Genomic DNA, 17279 nt, shown 5'->3' with positions numbered 1-17279 from the left:
GTTTCCTTCTTGAGGAACCAATGATGTCCTTAAGCTCTTCTATGTCTCTTCCTTGTCTTTGTTGCTCCTCCCTCATTGTTTTTTGATCTTCTCTTATTTCATGAAGGATGATGGAGTGCTCTTGATGTTCCACCCTTAGTTGTCCCATGTTGGGACTTAATTCTCCTAGGGAGGTGTTGATTTGCTCCCAATATTTATGTGGAGGGAAGTGCATCCCCTGAGGTATCTCAAGGATCTCTTGATTTGCAGCCACATGTTCTACCACTGAGCTATAGTCCCTTGAGATGAATCTTTTCAGCTCCCATGACTAAGAGGTGGAAGCAATTATCTTCTCTTTCCTCTTTCTTGAGGTTTCTCTGGCCTTAGGTGCCATTAATGGTTATGGAAAAACAAAAAAGCTATGCTTTTACCACACCAAACTTAGAATGTTGCTCGCCCTCGAGCAAAAGAAGAAATAATAGAAGAAGAAGAAGAAGATATGGAGGAGATGGAGGGATGTGTATATTCGGCCATATGGGTGGGATTGGGTGGGAAAGAGATGTTGAATTTTGAAGATAGGTAGGTGTATGGATGTGAGTGGTAAATGGAAAACAGAAGGGATGACCATGAATGGAGAGAGAGGGTGAGAAGAAGTGAGTGGAAGTAGGTGGGGATCCCGTGGGGTCCACAGATCCTGAGGTGATCCTGTGAGGTCCACAGATCTTGAGGTGTCAAGGCATTTACATCCCTGCACCAATTTAGGCATGCAAAATGCCCTTGCACACAACTCTGGGCGTTCAGCGCTAGGTTGGTGCCCATTTTGGGCGTTCAACGCCCATTTGTTGCCATTTCTGGCGTTGAACGCCAGAACCATGCTTGTTCTGGGCGTTCAGCGCCAGGATGCTGCCCATTTTGGGCATTCAGCACCAGAACCATGCTCTGTTCTGGCGTTGAACGCCAGACAGATGCTCCTCTAGGGTGTGATTTTTCTTCTGCTGTTTTTGATTCCGTTTTTGATTTTTTTGTTTATTTTGTGACTCCACATGATCATGAACCTATAAAGACATATAACTAAGAAAAATATAGTTAGATAAATAGAAATTGGGTTGCCTCCCAACAAGTGCTTCTTTAATGTCAATAGCTTTGCAGTGGGCTCTCATGGAGCCTCACAGATGTTCAGAGCATTGTTGAGACTCTCCAACACCAAACTTAGAGTTTGGATATGGGAGTTCAACACCAAACTTAGAGTTTGGTTGTGGCCTCCCAACACCAAACTTAGAGTTTGACTGTGGGGGCTTTGTTTGACTCTGCTTTGAGAGAAGCTTTTTCTGCTTCCTCCCCATGGATGCAGAGAGAGATCCTTGAGTTGTAAACACAAGGTTGTCCTCATTCAATTGAAGGATTAATTCTCCTCTGTCCACATCAATCACAGCTCTTGCTGTGGCTAGGAAAGGTCTTCCTAGGATGATGGATTCATCCTCTTCCTTCCCAGTATCTAGGACTATGAAATCAGCAGGGATGTAAAGGTCTTCAACCTTTACTAAAACGTCCTCTACTTGTCCATATGCCTATTTTCTTGAATTGTCTGCCATCTCTAATGAGATTTTAGCAGCTTGCACCCCATAGATTCCCAGTTTCTCTATTACAGAGAGGGGCATGAGGTTTATTCCTGAACCAAGGTCACACAGAGCCTTAAAGATCATGGTGCCTATGGTACAAGGTATTATGAACTTTCCAGGATCCTGTCTCTTCTGAGGCAATGTCAGTTGATCCAGATCACTTAGTTCATTGATGAACAAGGGAGGTTCAACTTCCCAAGTATCAATGCCAAATAAATTGGCATTTAGCTTCATGATTGCACCAAGAAACTTGGCAGTTTGCTCTTCAGTAACATCCTCATTCTCTTCAGAAGAGGAATACTTATCAGAGCTCATGAATGGCATAAGGAGGTTTAATGGGATCTCTATGGTCTCCAGATGAGCCTCAGAGTCCTTCGGTTCCTCAGAGGAAAGCTCCTTATTGATCACTGGACGTCCCAGGAAGTCTTCCTCCTTGGGATTCACGTCCTCCTCTCTCTCATTGGGTTCGGCCATTTTGGTTATGTCAATGGCCTTGCACTCTCCTTTTGGATTTTCTTCTGTATTGCTTGGGAGAGTGCTAGGAGGGATTTCAGTTATCCTTTTACTCACCTGGCCCACTTGTGCTTCCAAATTTCTAATGGAAGACCTTGTTTCATTCATGAAACTCACAGTGGCCTTAGATAGATCAGAGACTAATTTTGCTAAGCTAGATGAGTTCTGCTCAGAATTCTCTGTCTGTTGCTGAGTGGATGATGGAAAAGGCTTGCCATTGCTAAACCTGTTTCTTCCACCATTATTAAAGCCTTGTTGAGGCTTTTGATCCTTCCATGAGAAACTTGGATGATTTCTCCATGATGGATTATAGGTGTTTCCATAAGGTTCACCCATGTAATTTACCTCTGCTATTGCAGGGTTCTCAAGATCATAAGCTTCTTCTTCAGAAGATGCCTCTTGAGTACTGTTGGATGCAGCTTGCATTCCATTCAGACTCTGAGAAATCATATTGACTTTCTGAGTCAATATTTTGTTCTGAGCCAATATAGCATTCAGAGTATCAATTTCAAGAACTCCCTTCTTCATAGGCATCCCATTATTCACAGGATTCCTTTCAGAAGTGTACATGAACTGGTTATTTGAAACCATGTCAATGAGTTCTTGAGCTTCTGCAGGCGTTTCCTTTAGGTGAATGGATCCACCTGCAGAGGTATCCAATGACATCTTAGATAACTCAGACAGACCATCATAGAATATATCCAGGATGGTCCATTCTGAAGGCATGTCAGAAGGACACTTTTTGGTCAGTCCTTTGTATCTCTCCCAAGCTTCATAGAGGGATTCACCTTCTTTTTGTCTGAAGGTTTGAACATCCACTCTAAGCTTGCTCAGCTTTTGAGGAGGAAAGAACTTGGCTAGGAAAGCCTTGACCAGCTTATCCCAAGAGTTCAGGCTATCCTTAGGTTGAGAGTCCAACCATACTCTAGCTCTGTCTCTTACAGCAAAAGGGAAAAACATGAGCCTGTAGACTTCAGGATCTACTCCATTAGTCTTAACAGTATCACATATCTGCAAGAATTTAGTTAAGAACTGAAAAGGATCTTCAGATGGAAGTCCATGAAACTTGCAGTTCTGCTGCATCAGAGAAACTAATTGAGGTTTCAACTCAAAGTTGTTTGCTCCAATGGCAGGAATGGAGATGCTTCTTCCATGTAAATTGGAATTACATGCAGTAAAGTCACCAAGCATTCTCCTTGCATTATTATTATTTTCGGCTGCCATCTCCTCTTCCTGTTCGAAAATTTCTGAAAGGTTCTCTCTGGATTGTTGTAATTTAGCTTCTCTTAATTTCCTCTTCAGAGTCCTTTCAGGTTCTGGATCTGCTTCAACAAGAATGTTCTTGTCCTTGCTCCTGCTCATATGAAAAAGAGAGAACAGAAAAATAATAATAATAGGGGTCCTTTTTACCACAGTATAGAGGTCCCAGTGTGAGTTAGAAGAAAAGAGGAAGAAGAAATTCGAACACAGATGGAAGAGGGGGTTCGAATTTGGGTGAGATGAAGTGTTAGTAGATGAATAAATAAATAGAGGGAGATGAGAGAGAAGGGGAATTTTCGAAAATAATTTTTTGAAAAAGAGTTAGTAATTTTCGAAAAATAATTTTGAAAAAGGTTAGTAGTTTTTCGAAAATTCAAATAAAAAAATAAAATAATTAGTTAATTAAAAAGAAATTTTTAAAAAAGGGGGAAGATATTTTTGAAAATAGAGAGAGAGAGAGAGTTAGTTAGGTGGTTTTGAAAAAGGTAAGAAACAAACAAAAAGTTAGTTAGTTAGTTGAAACAAATTTTGAAAATCAATTTTGAAAAGATAAGAAGTTAGGAAGTTAGAAAAGATATTTTGAAATCAAATTTTTGAAAAAGATATGATGAGAAGATATTTTTGAAAAGATATGATAGAAATTAGTTTTTGAAAAAGATTTGATTTTTAAAATCACAATTAATGACTTGATTCATAAGAAATCACAAGATATGATTCTAGAACTTAAAGTTTGAATCTTTCTTAACAAGTAAGTAACAAACTTGAAATTTTTGAATCAAAACATTAATTGATGATGTTATTTTCAAAAATTTGATATAAAAATAAGAAAAAGATTTTTGAAAAATATTTTTGGAATTTTCGAAAATAACTAAGAAATTTGAAAAAGATTTGATTTTTGAAAAAGATTTTGAAAAAGATGAGATTTTTAAATTGAAAATTTGATTTGACTCATAAAAACAACTAGATTTTTAAAAAGTTTTGAAAAAGTCAAATCTAATTTTCGAAATTATGAGAGAAAAGAGGGAAAGATATTTTTTGATTTTTTAATTTTTATGATGAGAGAGAAAAACATGAAAATTATGCAATGCATGAGAATTTTAGATCAAAACATGTGATGCATGCAAGAATGCTATGAATGTCAAGATGAACACCAAGAACACTATGAAGATCATGATGAACATCAAGAACATATTTTTGAAAAATTTTTAATACAAAGAAAACATGCAAGACACCAAACTTAGAATTCTTTAATGCTTAGACACTAAGAATTCAATAATGCATATGAAAAACAAGAAAAGACACAAAACATGCAAATGCAAAGATCAAACAAGAAGACTTACCAAGAACAACTTGAAGATCATGAAGAACACTATGAATGCATGAGAGTTTTCGAAAAAATGCAATATGAGTATGCAATTGACATCAAACTTATAACATGACTCAAGACTCAAACAAGAAACACTAGATATTTTTGATTTTTATGATTTTATAATTTTTTTGTATTTTTTTTTCGAAATTTATTATGAAAAACAAAAATAAGGATTTCAGAATCTTTAATATGAATTCCAGGAATCTTGTACTCTTTAGTCTAAAGCTCCAATCAAAGGGTCAGACATGGCTTAATAGCCATTCAAGCTTTAGAATGGATTTACATCCATTGAGGTGATTAGTTGAAGACCAATCCCAAAGGAGTTTGGGTATGGCTTTTCAGCCAGATAGGATTCAACATGTTACCATGAAACTCTAGAATTCATTCTTGAAAGTTTTGAAGCCATAGAATAATTTATTTTTGAAAACATTATTTTTATTATTATTATTTTTTTTTTCGAAAACAAAAGAAAAATTTTTTAAAGATTTTTAAAAAAATTTTGAAAACAAAACAAGAAGAAAATTACCTAATTTGAGCAACAGGATGAACCGTTAGTTGTCCAAACTCAAACAATCCCCGGCAACGGCGCCAAAAACTTGGTGCGCAGAAATTGTGATTACACTTTAATTATGTAAAATTCATCGCTCTTTCTTTCCCTGGTAATGGCGCCAAAAACATGATGCCAATACCATGGTTCACAACTTCGCACAACTAACCAGCAAGTGCACTGGGTCGTCCAAGTAATACCTTACGTGAGTAAGGGTTGAATCCCACGGAGATTGTTGGTATGAAACAAGCTATGGTCACCTTGTAAATCTCAGTCAGGCAGATATAAATTGATAATGGTGTTTTCGGAAACAATTAATAAAACAGGGATAGAAATACTTATGTAAATCATTGGTGAGAATTTCAGATAAGCGAATAGAGATGCTTTCGTTCCTCTGAACCTCTGCTTTCCTGCTATCTTCATCCAATCAGTCTTACTCCTTTCCATGGCTGGCTTTATGTGATACATCACCACTGTCAATGGCTACTTTCGGTCTTCTCTCGGGAAAATGATCCAAATGTCCTGTCACGGCACGGCTAATCGTCTGGAGGCATCACCCTTGTCAATGGTTTCATCTTATCCTCTAAGTGAAAATGGTCAACGCACCCTGTCACGGCACGGCTATTCATCTGTCGGTTCTCGATCCTGCTGGAATAGGATTTACTATCCTTTTGCGTCTGTCACTACGCCCGGCAATCGCGAGTTTGAAGCTCGTCACAGTCATTCAATCATTGAATCCTACTCGGAATACCACAGACAAGGTTTAGACCTTCCGGATTCTCTTGAATGCCGCCATCATTCTAGCTTACACCACGAAGATTTCGATTAAGAGATCTAAGAGATACTCATTCAATCTAATGTAGAACGGAAGTGGTTGTCAGGCACGCGTTCATAGGGAATGATGATGATTGTCACGTTCATCACATTCAGGTTGAAGTGTGAATGAATATCTTAGAAGCGAAATAAGATGAATTGAATAGAAAACAATAGTACTTTGCATTAATCTTTGAGGAACAGCAGAGCTCCACACCTTAATCTATGGAGTGTAGAAACTCTACCGTTAAAATTACATAAGTGAAAGGTCCAGGCATGGCCAAATGGCCAGCCCCTCTGATCTAAGAACCAGGCGTCCAAAGATGACTAATACAATAGTAAAAAGTCCTATTTATAATAAACTAGTCACTAGGATTTACAGAAGTAAGTAATTGATGCATAAATCCACTTCCAGGGCCCACTTGGTGTGTGCTTGGGCTGAGCTTTAACTTTCCACGTGCAGAGGCCATTTGTGGAGTTAAACGCCAGGTTTTGATCCATTTCTGGCGTTCAACTCTGGTTTTTTATCCCTTTCTGGCGCTGAACTCCAGAATTGGGCAGAGAGCTGGCGTTGAACGCCAGTTTGCGTCATCTAAACTTGGGCAAAATATGGACAATTATATATTGCTGGAAAGCCCTGGATGTCTACTTTCCAAAGCAATTGGAAGCGCGCCATTTTATGTTTTGTAGCTCCAGAAAATCCATTTTGAGTATAGGGAGGTTAGAATCCAACAGCATCAGCAGTCCTTCTTCAACCTTTGAATCTGATTTCTGCTCAAGTCCCTCAATTTCAGCCAGAAATTACCTGAAATCACAGAAAAACACACAAACTCATAGTAAAGTCCAGAAATGTGAATTTAACATAAAAACTAATGAAAACATCCCTAAAAGTAACTAGATTCTACTAAAAACATACTAAAAACAATGCCAAAAAGCGTATAAATTATCCGCTCATCAGTCACCAAAAAGGTAGAACATCACCTACTACTCCTCTGCATGATCAGTCATTGCCATATGACGTCTCTCTGGTACCTCATCAAGTAGCCACACAACAGGAGTCTCGTACATAGGATTTAGGTTAAAGTTCACATACAAACGGGGTGCAGACATTAGCTGGTTTCACAGTATATACATGTAAACAGAGAACAAGATTCACCCTAGACTCAGAAGACTATCTAGAGCGAAATCCTCTTTGCAGAACCATCATCAACGAACTACGAAAGGGTACTCATACTTTCATCTGAAGGGGGAAGGGAGAGAGAAGGGGTAAGAATTGGGGAGTTCTTAGTAGGGTCAGGGTTATTAGTTACGTTCATTAATTCTATGTTGTTTAGTAGACTATTAGCGGAATACAAGGAAGCAGTAATTAGAAAACACAGATAAGTAGAGAAGATAGAGAAAATAGATAGCAAAACACAAACAGAAGAATACAAGAAAATATCACAAGCGCAGAGAATGGAATACAAACAAGGAAAACATACATTCATACCACAATCATAACAAAGGAAATGCGCAACCAAGAATGATGCATGTCTAGCCCTAGTGCAGGTAATGAGCTCATCTGTCGGTTACTAACCCGCTCCCGACGTTATCCAGCAACCTCTGTCTGGATAAGGCTTTCCTATTGGCTATACCCCTGTGTACAGGAAATAACCCCTCTGCCACCACAGGGTCCACTACACGCAGGAAATAACACATCTGCCACTGCAGGGATGTACGCCGACACACCTTCTGTATACAGGAAATAACCCCTCTGCCACTACAGAAATGGAACAGGTGGTCACGGTACTTCTGTAGCAGGAAATAACCCCTCTACCTTACAGAAATAAAATATGGATCTGTACCGTAGGAAAGCGTTCTCAGTGATCACACCATTATCTATCTGACTGCCTCACTGCAGCAGATGATCATACAAGCATATCTGGAGTTGCCTTAACGCAACAAATGAATAAACACATCTCTTGGGTTGCCTCAAGCAACAAATCATCACATAATCATTCTCATTATCATCATTCATCATCATTTTCACATTCTTATGCAGTACCTCTTTCTCTCTCTGTTCAATCATACTGTACAAACTTTACATCTTTCACTTTTACAATATCCTGGCTCAAACCATTTCTCTTTATCATATTATTCTTTTCTCTTTGTATCTCTTTACTTTACTCTAGTTACTCTGTGCTCTGTGTTACTTTATTCTGCTCTGATTTCTCTGTTTAACATGTGTATTTAAAGCTTATGTAAATTTCGGTATGAATAGTTAGTCTGTCCCAAGTATAGGTTCATTAAGTCTATACTGAAACAGTTTAACTTTTCATATAACACCTAACCCTAGTCGCAACTCAAGTACTAACTAAGTTGCCCTAGTTCGTTCACTAGTCTCTGTCTGTGTTTCTGCCATTAAAATTTTACAGACTTTTTTTTTATTTTTATTTTTTCTTCAACTTTTTATCTTTTATTTATCTTTGCCTCACTAATATGTTTTTACCACTCCCTAAGTGTTTTATGAAAGTAATTATGAGATTCTGTGCTTAAAGTTGTCCTTCTAAAGGTTTTACAGAAAACTGCCTTTTCTGCATTATTTTATTATTTTTATTAAAATATTATTTTTAATTAAATATTATTATTTAATATTTTATTATTATTATTTATTATTTTTTTAATATATTTTCGAAAATTACCCCACTTTAACTTTTAACCTTTAAAAATTCACTTTTTACCACTCGTAACTTTTAATATTTCTACTTTAACCACCCTAACTTTTAGAAATTACAAAATAACCCCCCAAACACCAAATTAATTACTTCCTTGCCCTTTTATGAATCAAAAAGGTGTTCTTCATTGTTCTTCATCACACTCAAAGTGTTCTTCATGTTCTTCATAAATTCTTCAGATTCCTTCTCTGTTTTTACCCATTTTTCAGTCTTTTCAGCAACCGATTTTTACTATAATTCATAATAAATTAGCAGCCACTAAAACCCCATCTTTTCTACATGATTTCAACACAAATTGAACCTCAATTTAAGCTTAGGGTTTCATTTTTCCAGCTGCCCAAGAACATGAACTCAAAGCTTGAATTTCATCAAATTTCACCAAATTTCACCAAATTTTCACCAAGAATCAATCATATAAGCAACCAATTTTTAGCACAGCCAATTTATACAACATTCACACAACTCAAACACAAATAATCAAGATTAATTTCGTGACACCCTACCTTGATTTGCTGCTCCAAATCCGGTTAAACTTTCAGGTGGTCCTTAAGCACTTTTTCCTCCTAAATCACATCAAGAACAACTTTAAATCCAAAAACTCTTAACTGACCAAATCTCACTCAGTATGTTAGGAAGAGATATCTCACCTTAGAATTACTAGAAATTCACATTTCTTGTCCCTCAAGTCAAGTTAAGCATGATTCCTAAGGAAGAACATCAAGAAAACACATGTTTTGCATGGTTTTCCTTGAAAACCGAATTGAAATGGGAGGGAGACAGCCATCTCACCTTATTTCCAGCCTTGATAAGTCACATGGTTATGTAGAGGAAGAAGAGAGGATCATTTTGGTGAAATCGGAGTTTTGATTTGAGTTTTAGTTCAGAAGAAATCAAGCTTTGAAGATTAAGTGTTCATGAAAGTTTCTCTCTTTTCTCTCTTGTTATTTTCGGCCAAAATGATGAAATGAGACAGCCTTGGAGGTCTTGGGGGTGTAAGGTGAGTTGTGATTGGTTGGCTTGGAGGTGGATTAAAATAATATTAAAATATCTCTGGTGTACAACTACTAAAACTAGGTGTATCAGAACACTCGTAAAAACATCTCTAAAAATTATTTTCTAAGATACTAGCATAAATGACACTAGTAACATATTTATTATGAGAATAGTACATGTATAATGAGGCCTTAGCATTGCTAAATTCATCAGAGAGTGTTGGTGCTAAGCTGCACCAGTAAACCGTAAACCCGGTTAAACTGATTTTCTGTTTTTAACTAAAACTAACCAGGTAACCTTATAATATTATTCAAGAAGCTTCTAATACTAATATAATGATAATATCATCCTATTATCTCTCTTCTCTCATAAATCGAGTCCGGTTCGTCAAACTGAGACTATTTACAAAAAACCAAATCAAAACTTCTAACCGATACGGTTCAAAAACCATATTCTTCGTGACCGCGTTATTGAGCTTGTCTCGGAAAAGGTTCTAACTTAAATATGACATAATGACAATGAGGATTGAGATACTTGATGATATATCAAAGGTTTTTCCTTTACTGATCTTTCGGAGAAATCCGTACTTTCAGAAAGATTTCGCGTACTCGAAAATCGGGGTTGTTACAAGTTATGTATGTCATGCAGGTTTAGTTAAAAATTCTCATTATTCTTAATGTAAAACTTAAGGTGACTTTAAAGTTCTAGTGTTTCTCCTTGATGAAATGTTGTTAACTAACTAACATGTAATGCTATATATACAAGGTGTTTGGATTGTTTTAATTCTGTTAAAGTCTCTAGTTTACTTCCTTTCTATATTTTCAATTTAAACTAAGCTATCATATGCTAAAAGGGTAAACTATACTAATTAATCCACAATTTCTATAACTACTAAGATAGAATTGCAAGATAAACTAAATAACTAAAATATGAACTAAAGTGCAAAATGCAGAAATAGAATGAAAATACATAAAAGTAGCAGTGTATAAGTACTCAGAAAATAAAAATAAAAATAAAGAGGAAAATACAGAAAAATATCCAAGATAAAAGAAAAAGAGTCTGTAGTGGTTCACCAAAATAATACGCCAGAGATGGCGACCTCCCCACACTTAAAATGAAGCATCGTCCCTGATGCTCACTCAAGCAGGGTGTGAAGGGGTGTCATCACTGGAATGGATGGTAGCTGGGGTCTCTGTGGTGGTGACTGGCTGAAGGTCTGACTGCTGTGGAGGAGGGGCTGTCTGAATGGGGATCTCGGGGTCTACAGCCTGAATATGATGCTCAGCCACCTGCTGTGATGCGGCCTGCTCTGTGCCTGCCTGCTCGGCCTCCTGAGGTGGAATGGTCTCTGCCTCGGGCGCATCTGCCTCCTCCTCAGATGCCTCGAATGGTGTGTCAGGCTCGGAGGGGATGTCGCTGGATCGTATCATCAGCTTCAGGTGCTCATAGCGTCGCTTGTTGCGACGCTCCATCTGGTCAAGTCGTTGAAACAAGCGGTGCACTAGATGATAGATGGGCTCTGTGGCAGGTGGAGGTGCAGTGGTGGTGGTAGGTGTGGCTGTGGAGGAAGAGGGGCCGGCAGAAGGTGTTGCTGTCTCAGCAGTGGCAGTTAGGAATGGAGGTCTGTAGCCCAAGGCCAGAAAGTTCCTGCTGTGCGGGATAATCTTCTTGCACTTTGCAGCAGGTGGCCTCTCATCAGCATCCTCCCATGGCACGTCAGCTCGACGGCCCAGCTGTGTAACCAGATAGGGAAAGGGAAGAGTACCTCGGACGTGGACCCTGGCCATATAGTGCCAGATAAAGCGTGGCAGGTACAGGTCCTTACCCTCCATCACACACCAAAGGAGGGTGATCATAGCGGCTGGTATCTCAGTCTCGTGAGTACTCGGCATAATATAGTTGCTGGATATCTGATGCCATAGCCGAGCCTCATCGTTCAGGTAAATCCGCTTGATCCCCTTGGGCATGGTGGTGTTCTGACCCATGATCCAAGGAACTGTCGGGTCAAGGGCAATCCTCGTCTTTACTGCATCCCAGTCAAATCGCATAAAGCGCATATCCTCCTCAGCTTTCTGATAACCATCTGTCTGATCAGTCTTAGGCAGAAGTTTCAGAACATCTTCTATCGCCTCCTCAGTAACCAAAATCTGCTTCCCTTTGAGGTTCACTGCATCTAGGGAGGTTTTGAAGTAATTGCAGTAGAATTCCCTAACCCAAGATGCATTGACCTCAGTCTGAGGTCTCTCCAGGAAGAACCAGCCTCTTTGTTTGATTTGGTCAGAGGTGTACTGCTGGAGTTCTTCTGGAATCTTCAAAGTTCTCTCCAGGTATAGGTTCCTGGATGTTGCAAACACCGGATACTTCAGCTCACAGTATCGGTTTGTAAATTTTATTGGATCAGTGGCAGGAAGCAGTTAGTCAGCCTTCTCCTGCGGGGTGAAGTTTTTCTCTCGCCAGGAGGCATCATGCATGAGATCTATGATAGACAAAGATGATTCTCCTCTTTTACGTTTGCCAGTGGTAGCCTTTCCTTTTCCCTTTCTCTGGGAATCTGACATCCTGAAAAACAGAAAACCAGGATATAATAAAAATAGGAAAATAAATAGGCAAATAGTCAAAAGAAACACAAAGTGGCAAAGGAGAATTAGAATGAGGTAAATAAGTTAAGTGAATGTGCATTAAGGATTGTATAGGAGTGAAAAGTTTGAAAGGAAGAATTCACAATCCAAAATGTAATAGAAGGCATGTTAAATAGAAAAATTATCATTATGCCATGGTTAGAAAGTTAAAAGAAAGTGAAAAACCAGAAAAGAGATTTTAAAAGATGAGTTTGGTTAGAATTGAAAAAGAGTGTCAGAAAATTAGAATTAGTGAGTTAGTGAAAAATGGGTTAAGGTAAGTGGTATAAGGATAAGTTTTTAAGTAACAAGCATTCACAATTAGAAGCGATAAGTAACTCAAAACCAAACAAGGAAAACAAGTGGATGATGATTCAGATAGATATAGAAATAACAAAAAATAGAATCAAACATCAAAATTGCAATTTAGAACTAGGAGATCAAAGAAAATAAGAATGCGTGCCTAAGCATTCATGACTTGGTTTGGTGAAATATAAGGAAAGCACAGTTGAAAATGCTAAAACCAAGACATGAAGGGAAATATTTTACAGAAATTTGGGGAGCATTCCGGCTAAAATTGGACTATCCAAGAAAAGAAACAGCACATAATAGTTCATATGAATCAAAAATAAAGCTACAATTACATATAAAGAGTATGATCATGAAAAGTCAGAGTAAAGAGCAGCTTGAAATAAGAAATTACAGCATATGAACTAACATCATAGCAGCAGCAGGATTGCGAAAACATAAAGCAATAAACACGAACGGTGCAATTAAACAGACCTAAATCCACTAACCACATCCTAGGCTACCTAACAACCTAAAATCCACTACAGCATGCATATCTAACTATCCTAAAATAGAAAAATATGAGCTAACGACGGATAGATAAAAGGGTGACGTTTTGTGGAACCTGGAAGGCCATAGAATGAGAGTGGGCAGAAAGGTGGTTGGCGGTGGTGGGGAAGGCGGCGCGACTGTTCGGGGCAGGGGGAAAAAAATGGGTAATGGGGGATATGGGGGATAGGGGAAGGGGTGGTGGTGCTGGTGGATGGGGGGGCGCGGCTGGGACGGGCGGCGGCGGTGGGTGGTGGTGCGTGGAGGAGTAGTGGCGGAGAGGGGGGGGGGAAAGAGGAAGAAATAAGAAAAAAGAAGGGGAGGGAGGAAGGGGGGAAAGGTGGCGGCAGCGTCTGGGAGGTCGGCGGCGTCTGGCAGTGGCGATGGTGGTGACTGGGTGGTGGTGGTTGGATTGGAGAAGAGAGAAGGGAGGGGAGGGGGTTCAGGGGGGGCACGATAGTAGGGTTTTGCGTGACCTGAGGGGTTTATAATTTGAATCCACGCGGCCGCGTGGGGTACGCGGTTGCGTGGCTGGAGCGAAAAAGGTGGTTGACGCGATCGCGTGGGTCGCGCGATCGCATGGAAGGGGTAAAAGGGGGTATGACGCGATCGCCTGGGGCATGCGATCGTGTCGCTGGAATTTGTGCTAAATGCACGAATCCAGCGCCATTCCAGCACAACTCTCTGTCTCCTTTTGGGATTTGTGCAATCCATCCGACGCGATCGCGTCGCTCACGCGGTCGCGTGGGATTGGTTGTGTGCATGTGGCGCGATCGCATGGGGCATGCGATCGCGTGGGCCATTTTGTGCTAGATGCATAATGGCCGCACGATTCCAGCCCAACTTTCTGGGCGTTGGATCCTTACGCCGATTTCCATATCACGCGGCTGCGTGGGTGACGCGATCGCGTGGGTAATGTTTTTCGCAATATGACGCGATCGCATGAGTGATGCGGTCGCGTCGCGCACCCATTTTTTTATACATATGCATGAAAAATGCAGAATGCAATGATTAATATGAGTGAGATGCAAAATTCCAGGTTCATTATAATAAAATAAAATAAAACTTGAAAACAAATAAAACTAAATAAAAATTAAAAAGAAACGATCATACTATGGTGGGTTGTCTCCCACCTAGCACTTTTAGTTAAAGTCCTTAAGTTGGACATTGGAAGAGCTTCCTGTTATGGCGGCTTATGCTTAAATTCATCCAAAAATCTCCACCAATGCTTGGAATACCAATAGCCTCCGGGATCCCAAACTAGGCATGTAAAGCTTCTGAGCAGCTTCAAACAGATTGTCAAGCTCCCGGGGTGATGAATGTCAGAATAGAATCCGTGATCCCAAGCCTTGCGTTTAAATCCGCCTCTGTCTTGATCTATATTTTTCCATCCGGATGGTTTAGAAACTAGATTCTCACCATAGTGACCAAACATTTTCCGAGATCCATTCAATTGAGCATGATACCAATCCGTGCACTTCGAGTTGAAGCGTGGAGCATTATTGAACCTTGTGCACCAGCTCTGAGTGCGAGCCATTTCCCTCTTACTCTTAAAGCCGCAGAGAGCTCTAAGCTGGCCATCTATTTCAAGTAAACCATATTCAAGTGAATAAGTAAAGTTAAAGGTTAAGGATTGTACCCACTTGAAGCTTGTATTAGGTGGTATTGGCCTTGGGGTAGGTGTTTCTGGTGGTTCTGTAAGTTCTTCTCCCTTGTGCTCTTCTGTGAATTCCTCTACTTCCTTGCAAGGTTCTTCAAATGCATCTGAGTCCTGGTTAAAGTCTTCTATGTCTTCCTCATCACTTGAGTCATAGATTGGAGGTTGAGAGAAATCTACCTCCGCGTCATCTTCGTATTCACTTGGGGAAGATTCTTCGATCTCAGAGAATTCACTTGCGGATGCAAGTTCATTACTAAGAGAGCTAGACTTGTGACTATCATCATCAAGGGAATTTGTGTCCTGGGTTATTCCGTCTAGTTCTTCATAAACGACTTGCCTTGGGGGTTGTGCACTATCCTCCTTAGCATCAACTGTAACGTTCTTGACGGAGTTCTCCTCAACTCTGGATTCCCATGGAGGTTCAGCGTCTCCTAGATCTTCAACCAACTCTTCTTCTTGTACAATGACAGCTTCTTCTACTTGTTCTAGTACGAATTCATGCTCTATCTTGTCCACTGGAGTTTCTAGTGTCTCCTTCATGCTACACTCTTCATTAGATTGTCCATATGGGACTGTGGTTGGTCCTTGAATGTTCACGCATCTAGAAGCTAATTGAATTACTGCTTGCTCCAATTGCCGAATGGTTGTTTGAAGTTTATTTACTGTTTCCTTGAGGCGAACTTCTGATTCTCTGGGTGATGGATTTGGACATGATACATAGGGAAGTGGTGGTGATTGGGAGTGATTGGATTGGAATCGGGGTAAGTGAGGATCATGCAGTGGTGAATGGTGAAAAGAAGCTTGTGAGTGTGGTGGTTCGAGGTTATGTGAGAGGTTGGTCTATAGGCACAGGGTGGGTCTTGTTGGTAGTCACAAGGTTGTCCACCATATCTTTCACTGGGTATGCATTGTAGAATGGTCTTTGTCCATGATATCTTGGAGGGTGTTGTTGCCTAAAGGGTTGGTTAGATCCTCTTGGCTCCATCCATCCTTGATTGGTCTGACCTTGATGCATATTCCTGCTGTAACTTCTATTTCCTTCAACAAAGTTAGACCCAAACTCAAAGCGAGAGGGGTGAGAATTCATGGTAGCAAATAAAAATAAAAAGGAAAAACAAAAATAAATAAACAAGCAAAAGAAAAATATTTACAATAACCAATAATAAGGCACACGTTAGCAGTTCCCCGGCAACGGCGCCATTTTGACGAGAGAACTTTTGCGTGGTCTAGAAATTTGCGGATAAATCCTCGTTGCAAGTATAGTTTCTAAACCTTCAAAAGTCCTTTCATACAAACGTTTTGGTTGTCACAAGTAACAAACCCCTTAAGTAAATTGTTAACCGAAGTATTCAAACCTCAGGTCGTCTTCTCAAGGAACTGCAGGGAAGTATGTTCTTATTATTGGTTATAAAGGTTGTAAATCGGGGTTGAGAGTAAGGAATAGATATGACAAATAATTTAAATGGCGATCAAAATAAATAAATACTGTAAAACAAACTTTTGGCAAGGTATGAGAAATTGGAGGTCCTATCCTAGCTATCCTTATCAATGATGATGATAGTTGAATCTTAATTCCACTTTGTTAACCTTTACTGAGATAAAAGGAGGTCAAGGGATTAATTGGTTTGTTCTTCGGATCCTATTTATTTCCTAAGAAAAGATTGGGATTATTGAAGTTCAATTCAACTAACAAAGATAACAATTATCAATCATGTTTGAGTTTGACAACTCCTGAGTTACTGATTTCTTAACCAAAACCAAAAGGGGAAGTAAATCTACTGGAATAAAAATGTCTTCAGAGTAAAAGCAACAATAGCATAAATGAAAGGAATCAATATTAAACTGAAATACCTCAAATAACATTAATAAAAGAGTAATCTGTAACATGAAAGGATTCAAAAAGTAACTTGCAAAAGTAAATAAAAGGAATATTGAACCTGATCAAAAGAGATAATCCTGAAAGCGAATAAAAAATCCTAAATCTAAATCCTAATCCTAAAGAGAGAGGAGAGAACCTCTCTCCAAACTAGATCTAATTCATGAGAAGTAACTAAATGGCGAGCTCCTCCTGAATGGATGCATTCCCCAACTTCATAACCACTGGTCTATGCCTTCTAGACTTGGATTTGGTCCAAAAAGGGCTTCAGAAATCGCTGAGAGCATTTTCTGTAATTTCTGGTGCGTGGCCTCTGTCACGCGTCCGCGTGGGTCACGCGGTCGTATCGTTCGGAGCTTTTCCTTACCACGCGATCGCATGACCATATGCATTCTGCTTAAGGCGCGCGGTCGCGTTCGTCATGCGACCGCGTCGCTGTTGATTTGCGCTTGGAACGCGATCGCGTCGTCCATGCGATCGC

General features: G+C 39.5%; 1 non-coding gene across 1 annotated transcript; it reads left to right on the top strand.

The window, feature by feature from the left end:
* The first annotated feature begins 2830 nt into the window (after positions 1-2830).
* On the top strand, positions 2831-2939 carry LOC148574248 (small nucleolar RNA R71). Its single transcript, XR_015906821.1, has one exon. It is a non-coding gene; the product is annotated as a small nucleolar RNA R71 (small nucleolar RNA).
* Positions 2940-17279: the final 14340 nt, after the last annotated feature.

The sequence above is a fragment of the Arachis ipaensis genome, chromosome B2 (assembly GCF_059453495.1).
Source record: "Arachis ipaensis isolate K30076 ecotype BB chromosome B2, ASM5945349v1, whole genome shotgun sequence".
NCBI lineage: Eukaryota > Viridiplantae > Streptophyta > Magnoliopsida > Fabales > Fabaceae > Arachis > Arachis ipaensis.
Note: the sequence above shows the minus strand (reverse complement) of the source record. Positions and strands in the feature narration are given on the sequence as shown.